The sequence below is a fragment of the Monodon monoceros genome, unplaced genomic scaffold, assembly GCF_005190385.1.
Source record: "Monodon monoceros isolate NGI ecotype Baffin Bay Population unplaced genomic scaffold, NGI_Narwhal_1 Super_Scaffold_5, whole genome shotgun sequence".
Taxonomy (NCBI): Eukaryota; Metazoa; Chordata; class Mammalia; order Artiodactyla; family Monodontidae; genus Monodon; species Monodon monoceros.
The window spans coordinates 67,192,861-67,199,953 of NW_021703782.1; positions in this window are offsets into that span (position 1 = coordinate 67,192,861).

Here is a 7,093-nt window from a genome sequence, read left to right on the forward strand (position 1 = left end):
GTGGTGGTGGTGTGTGTGTGTGTGTGTGTATAAGTAAATTTATTTCAATTTAAAATATTTTTGAAAAACTAAAATAGATAAGCTTTGCCTGTTTGTGAACATTGTGTAAAGAACCTGAATATATAAATAATTCCTACAAATCAGTGAGAAATAGGCAGATGACCCATTAGAAAAATGGACCAAAAACTTGAACTGGAGTCTAAGAAAGAACATATCCAATGTTCAACATACATGTTACAGGGTGTTCAAACTCATTAGTCACTGAAGAAAGGCAAATTAAAACTCCAAGGTAATACCACTCAAAACACCGGAATTGTTACACTGAAAAAAACAATAGCAAATATTGACAAGGATAAGGAAAGACTGGATTTTTCATTTACTGCTGTTTGGGAGTGTAACTTCCACAGCTTTGGAGAACTCTGTGGCAGTATTGACTAAAGTAGAATGTATGCAAACCCCATGACCTAGTAAAACTACCAGAATATATGTATAAGAATGTTTGTAGTAGCACAGTTTGTAGTAGCCAGAAACTAGAAACATTCCAATATTTGACTAGAGAAAAATGGATAAATAAATTGCGATATATTTTTACAAAGGAATACCATACAGCAAGGAGAATAGTGAAAAGACAATAATACATACGATAATAATGTACACAATAATATTGATGAATCTCATAATATAAGTTTCACTAAAAAAGTCGGACGCAATGTCAGATTCCATTATCACATACAATTTTGAAATTTTTAAACATACGGAAAGTTACAGAGAAGGCTATAAAAACACCTTTGTATCTAACACTCGAGTTTAACAAATGTTACTTTCTTCAGAATGCTTTTTTAAAAAGTAATAAAAAGATATAAGTATGGTGAAAAATGCATGCCCTATGTCACTTACGTTTCTTTCTCCTCAGAGTTAACCTTTATCTGACAATCATGCTGTCATAATTTTATTTCATATGTAAACATTTCTAAAACATATACTTTTGATGTTTAAAAATTTTTTCTTAAGTGATATCATACTTATCCTTTGCCACTGCTCTTTTTGGACAACATTAGGTTTTTAGGATGTATTCATGTCATCATGTCTCTCTCTCTCTCTCTCTCTATACATATATATATATATATTTATATATTTATACATTTATATATATAATTCATTCATATTATATCTCTTTCATATCTGTTTCTCGATTATGGATAACTGAGTTTTCAATTTTTTGATAATACAAGCAATACTTTGATTTTCATATGTATACATGACTCATGATATAATTGCATTCTCTACATTATATAATTAGCCACACACAATATTTGCTACCTTGCTTGGGTATATTCACTTTAGTAGTCACCTTCAGTCTTTGTGAGACTTTAAGTACAACATTCAGTTGGAATACATTTATATCTTTACACTATTCACTCTACACACATGCACACACATAACACTCTAAGCCAAGGTTTCACAAAATAATACCGTATAATATGTGAAACATGCTGATAGTTTCCTCATTGTTCATTTCATTCTATTCTACTCCTTTCTATTTTATTTTGTTTTATTTATTTATTTTTTACTGTTGGTCAGCACATAGTACATAGACTTCCTAATTCACTAATGATTTTGATTTAACAGTTGAAACATATTGCTCCAGATGTGTCTAGACCTTCAAAACAACAAAAAAAAATTGTTTTACTTTGGCCTGACCCTTACGAGATACTAAGGGAATTATTTTCCTTCGAAAGTCTATAGGGAGGAGGAACCAAGATGGCGGAGTAGAAGGATGTGCTCTCACTCCCTCTTGTGAGAACTCCAGAATCACAACAAGCTTCTGGACAATCATCAACAGGAAGACACTGGGACTCACCAAAAAAGATAACCCCACATCCACAGACAAAGGAGAAGCCACAATGAGATGGTAGGAGGGGCACAATCACAGTAAAATCAAATCCCATAACTGCTGGGTGGGTGACTCACAGAATGGAGAACACTTCTACCAGAGAAGTCCACCCAGTGGAGGGAAGGTTCTGAGCCCCATGTCAGGCTTCCCAACCTGGGGAGCCAGCAACGGAAGGAGGAATTCCTAGAGAATCAGACTTTGAAGCCTAGTGGGAATTGATTGCAGGACTTCGACAGGCCTGGGGGAAACAGAGACTCCACTCTTGGAGGGCACACACAAAGTAGTGTGTGCATCAGGACCCAGGGAAAGAAGGAGTGACCGCAGGGGAGATTGAACCAGAGCTACCAGCTAGTGTTGGAGGCTCTCCTGAAGAGGTGGGGGGTGGCTGTGGCTCACCGTGGGGACAAGGACACTGGCAGCAGAAGTTTTGGGAAGTACTCTTTGGCGTGAGTCCTCCCAGAGTCTGTCATTAGTCCCACCAAAGAGCACAGGTAGGCTCCAGTGTTCTGTTGCCTCAGGCCAAACAACCAACAGGGAGGGAACCCAGCCCCACCCATCAACAGTCAAGCGGATTAAAGTTGTACTGAGCTCTGCCCACCAGAGCAACAGTCAGCTCTAACCACCACCAATCCTTCCCATCAGGAAACTTACACAAGCCTCTTAGATAGCCTCATCCACCAGAAGGCAGACAGCAGAAACAAGAAGAACTACAATCCTGCAGCCTGTGGAACAAAAACCACATTCACAGAAAGATAGACAAGATGAAAAGGCAGAAGTCTATGTACCAGATGAAGGAACAAGATAAAACCGCAGAAAAATGACTAACTGAAGTGGAGATAGGCAACCTTCCAGAAAAAGAATTCAGAATAATGATAGTGAAGATGATCCAGGACGTCAGAAAAAGAATGGAGGCAAAGATCAAGAAGATGCAAGAAATGTTTAGCAAAGACCTAGAAGAATTAAAGAACAAACAAACAGACATGAACAATTCAATAACTGAAATGAAAACTACAGTAGAATGAATCAATAGCAGAATAACTGAGGCAGAAGAACGGATAAGTGACCTGGAAGACAGAACGGTGGAATTCACTGCTGCGGGACAGATTAAAGAAAGAAGAATGAAAAGAAATGAAGACAGCATAAGAGACCTCTGGGACAACATTAAATGCAAAAACATTTGCATTATAGAGGTCCCAGAAGGAGAAGAGAGAGAGAAAGGACCCAAGAAAATAGTGGAAGAGATTATAGTCAAAACATGGGAAAGGAAATAGCCACCCAAGTCCAGGAAGTGCAGTGAGTCCCATACAGGATAAATCCAAGGAGAAACAGGCTGAGACACATAGTAATCAAATTGGAAAAAATTAAAGACACAGAAAAATTATTAAAAGCAGCAAGGGAAAAACGAAAAATAACATAAAAGGGAACTCTCATAAGGTTAACAGCAGATTTCTCAGCAGAAACTCTACAAGCCAGAAGGGAGTGGCATGATATAATTAAAGTGATGAAAGGGAAGAACCTACAACCAAGATTACTTGGCAAGGATCTCCGTTCAGATTCCATGGAGGAATCAAAACCTTTACAGACAAGCAAAAGCTAAGAGAATTCAACACCACCAAACCAGCTCTACAACAAATGCTAAAGGAACTTTTCTAAGTGGGAAACACAACAGAAGAAAAGGACCTACAAAAACAAACCCAAAACAATTAAGAAAATCGTCATAGGAACATACATATAACTAATTACCTTAAACGTGCATGGATTAAATGCTCCAACCAAAAGACACAGACTTGCTGAATGGGTACAAAAACAAGACCCATCTATATGCTGTCTACAAGAGACCCACTTCAGACCTAGGGACACATACAGACTGAAAGTGAGGGGATGGAAAAAGATATCCCATGAAAATGGAAATCAAAAGAAAGCTGGAGTAGCTATACTCATATCAGATAAAATAGACTTTAAAATAAAGAATGTTACAAGAGACAAGGAAGGACACTACATAATGATCAAGGGATCAATCCAAGAAGTAGATATAACAATTATAAATATATATGCACCCAACATAGGACCACCTCAATACATAAGGCAACTGCTAACAGCTATAAAAGAGGAAATCGACAGTAATACAATAATAGTGGGGGACTTTAACACCTCATTTACATCAATGGATAGATCATCCAAAATGAAAATAAGGAAACAGAAGCTTTAAATGACACAATAGACCAGATAGATTTAATTGATATTTATAGGACATTCCATCCAAAAACAGCAGATTACACTTTCTTCTCAAGTGTGCAAGGAACATTCTCCAGGAAAGATCATATCTTGGGTCACAAATCAATCCTCAGTAAATTTAAGAAAATTGAAATCATATCAAGCATCTTTTCTGACCACAACACTATGAGATTAGAAATGAATTACAGGGGAAAAAAATGTAAAAAACACAAATACATGGAGGCTAAACAATACGTTACTAAATAACCAAGAGATCACTGAAGAAATCAAAGAGGAAATCAAAAAATACCTAGAGACAAATGACAATGAAAACATGACGATCCAAAACCTATGGGATGCAGCAAAAGCAGTTCTAAGAGAGAAGTTTATAGCTATACAAGTCTAACTCAAGAAACAAGAAAAATCTCAAGTACACAATCTAACCTTACACCTAAAGCAATTAGAGAAAGAAGAACAAACAAAACCCAAACTTAGCAGAAGGAAAGAAATCATAAAGATCAGAGCAGAAATAAATAAAATGGAAACAAAGAAAACAATAGCAAAGGTTAATAAAACTAAAAGCTGGTTCTTTGAGAAGATGAACAAAATTGATAAACCATTAGCCAGACTCATCAAGAAAAAGAGGGAGAGGACTCAAATCAATAAAATTAGAAATGAAAAAGGAGAAGTTACAGCAGACATCGCAGAAATAGAAAGCATCCTAAGAGACTACTACAAGTAACTCTATGCCAATAAAATGGACAACCTGGAAGAAATGGACCAATTCTTAGAAAGGTATAACCTTCCAAGACTGAACCAGGAAGAAACAGAAATTATGAACAGACCAATCACAGGTAATGAAATTGAAACTGAAATTGATAATCTTCCAACAAACAAAAGTCCAGGATCAGATGGCTTCACAGGTGAATTCTATCAAACGTTTAGAGAAGAGCTAACACCCATCCTTCTCAAACTCTTCCAAAAATTGCAGAGGAAGGAACACTCCCAAACTCATTCTATGAGGCCACCATCACCCTGATACCAAACCACACAAAGATACTACAAAAAAAAGAAAATTACAGACCAATATCACTGATGAATATAGATGCAAAATTCCTCAACAAAATACTGGCAAACAGAATCCAACAACACATTAAAAGGATCATAGACCATGATTAAGTGGGATTTATCCCAGGGATGCAAGGATTCTTCAATATACACAAATCAATCAATGTGCTACACCATATTAACAAATTGAAGAATAAAAACCATATGATCATCTCAATAGATGCAGAAAAAGCTTTTGACAAAATTCAACACCGATTTATGATAAAAACTCTCCAGAAAGTGGGCATAGAGGGAACCTACCTCAACATAATAAAGGCCATATATGACAAACCCACAGCAAACATCATTCTCAATGGTGAAAAACTGAAAGCATTTCCTCTAAGATCAGGAACAAGACAAGGATGTCCACTCTCACCAGTATTATTCAACATAGTTTTGGAAGTCCTAGCCACGGCAATCAGACAAGAAAAAGAAATAAAAGGAATACAACTTGGAAAAGAAGAAGTAAAACTGTCACTGTTTGCAGATGACATGATACTATATCTAGAGAATCCTAAAAATGCCACCAGAAAACTACTATAGCTAATCAATGAATTTGGTAAAGTTGCAGGATACAAAATTAATGCACAGAAATCTCTGGCATTCCTATACACTCATGATGAAAAATTTGAAAGAGAAATTATGGAAACACTCCCATTTACCATTGCAACAAAAAGAGTAAAATACATAGGAATTAACCTACCTAGGGAGACAAAAGACCTGTATGCAGAAAACTATAAGACACTGATGAAAGAAATTAAAGATGATACCAACAGATGGAGAGATATCCCATGTTCTTGGGTTGGAAGAATCAATATTGTGAAAATGACTATACTACCCAAAGCAATCTACAGATTCAATGCAATCCCTATCAAATTACCAATGGCATTTTTTATGGAACTAGAACAAATCATCTTAAAATTTGTATGGAGACAAAAAGACCCTGAATAGCCAAAGCAGTCTTGAGGGAAAAAGACGGAGCTGGAGGAATCAGATTCCCTGACTTCAGACTATACTACAGAGGTACAGTAATCAAGACAATACGGTACTGGCACAGAAACAGAAACATAGATCAATGGAACAAGATAGAAAGCCCAGAAATAAACCCACACACCTGTGGTCAACTAATCTATGACAAAGGAGGCAAAGGTATACAATGGAGAAAAGACAGTCTCTTCAATAAGTGGTGCTGGGAAAACTGGACAGCTACATGTAAAAGAATGAAATTAGAACACTCCCTAACACCATACACAAAAATAAACTCAAAATGGATTCAAGATCGAAATGTAAGACAGGACACTATAAAACTTAGAGGAAAACATAAGAAGAAGACTCTTTGACGTAAATCACAGCAAGATATTTTTTGATCCACCTCCTAGAGGAATGGAAATAAAAAGGAAAATAAGCAAATGGGACCTAATGAAACTTCAAAGCTTTTGCACAGCAAAGGAAACCATAAACAAGACGAAAAGACAACCCTCAGAATGGGGGAAAACATTTGCAAATGAATCAACGGACAAAGGAATAATCTCCAAAAAATATAAACAGCTCATGTAGCTCAATATTAAAAAAACAACCCAATCCAAAAATGGGCAGAAGACCTAAATAGACATTTCTCCAAAGAAGATATACAGATGGCCAAGAAGCACATGAAAAGCTGCTCAACATCACTAATTATTAGAGAAATGGAAATCAAAACTACAATGGGGTATCACCTCACACCAGTTAGAATGGGCATCATCACAAAATCTACAAACAACAAATGCTGGAGAAGGTGTGGAGAAAAGGGAACCCTCTTGCACTGTTGGTGGGAATGTAAACTGATACAGCCACTATGGAGAACAATGTGAAGGTTTCTTAAAAAACTAAAAATAGAAT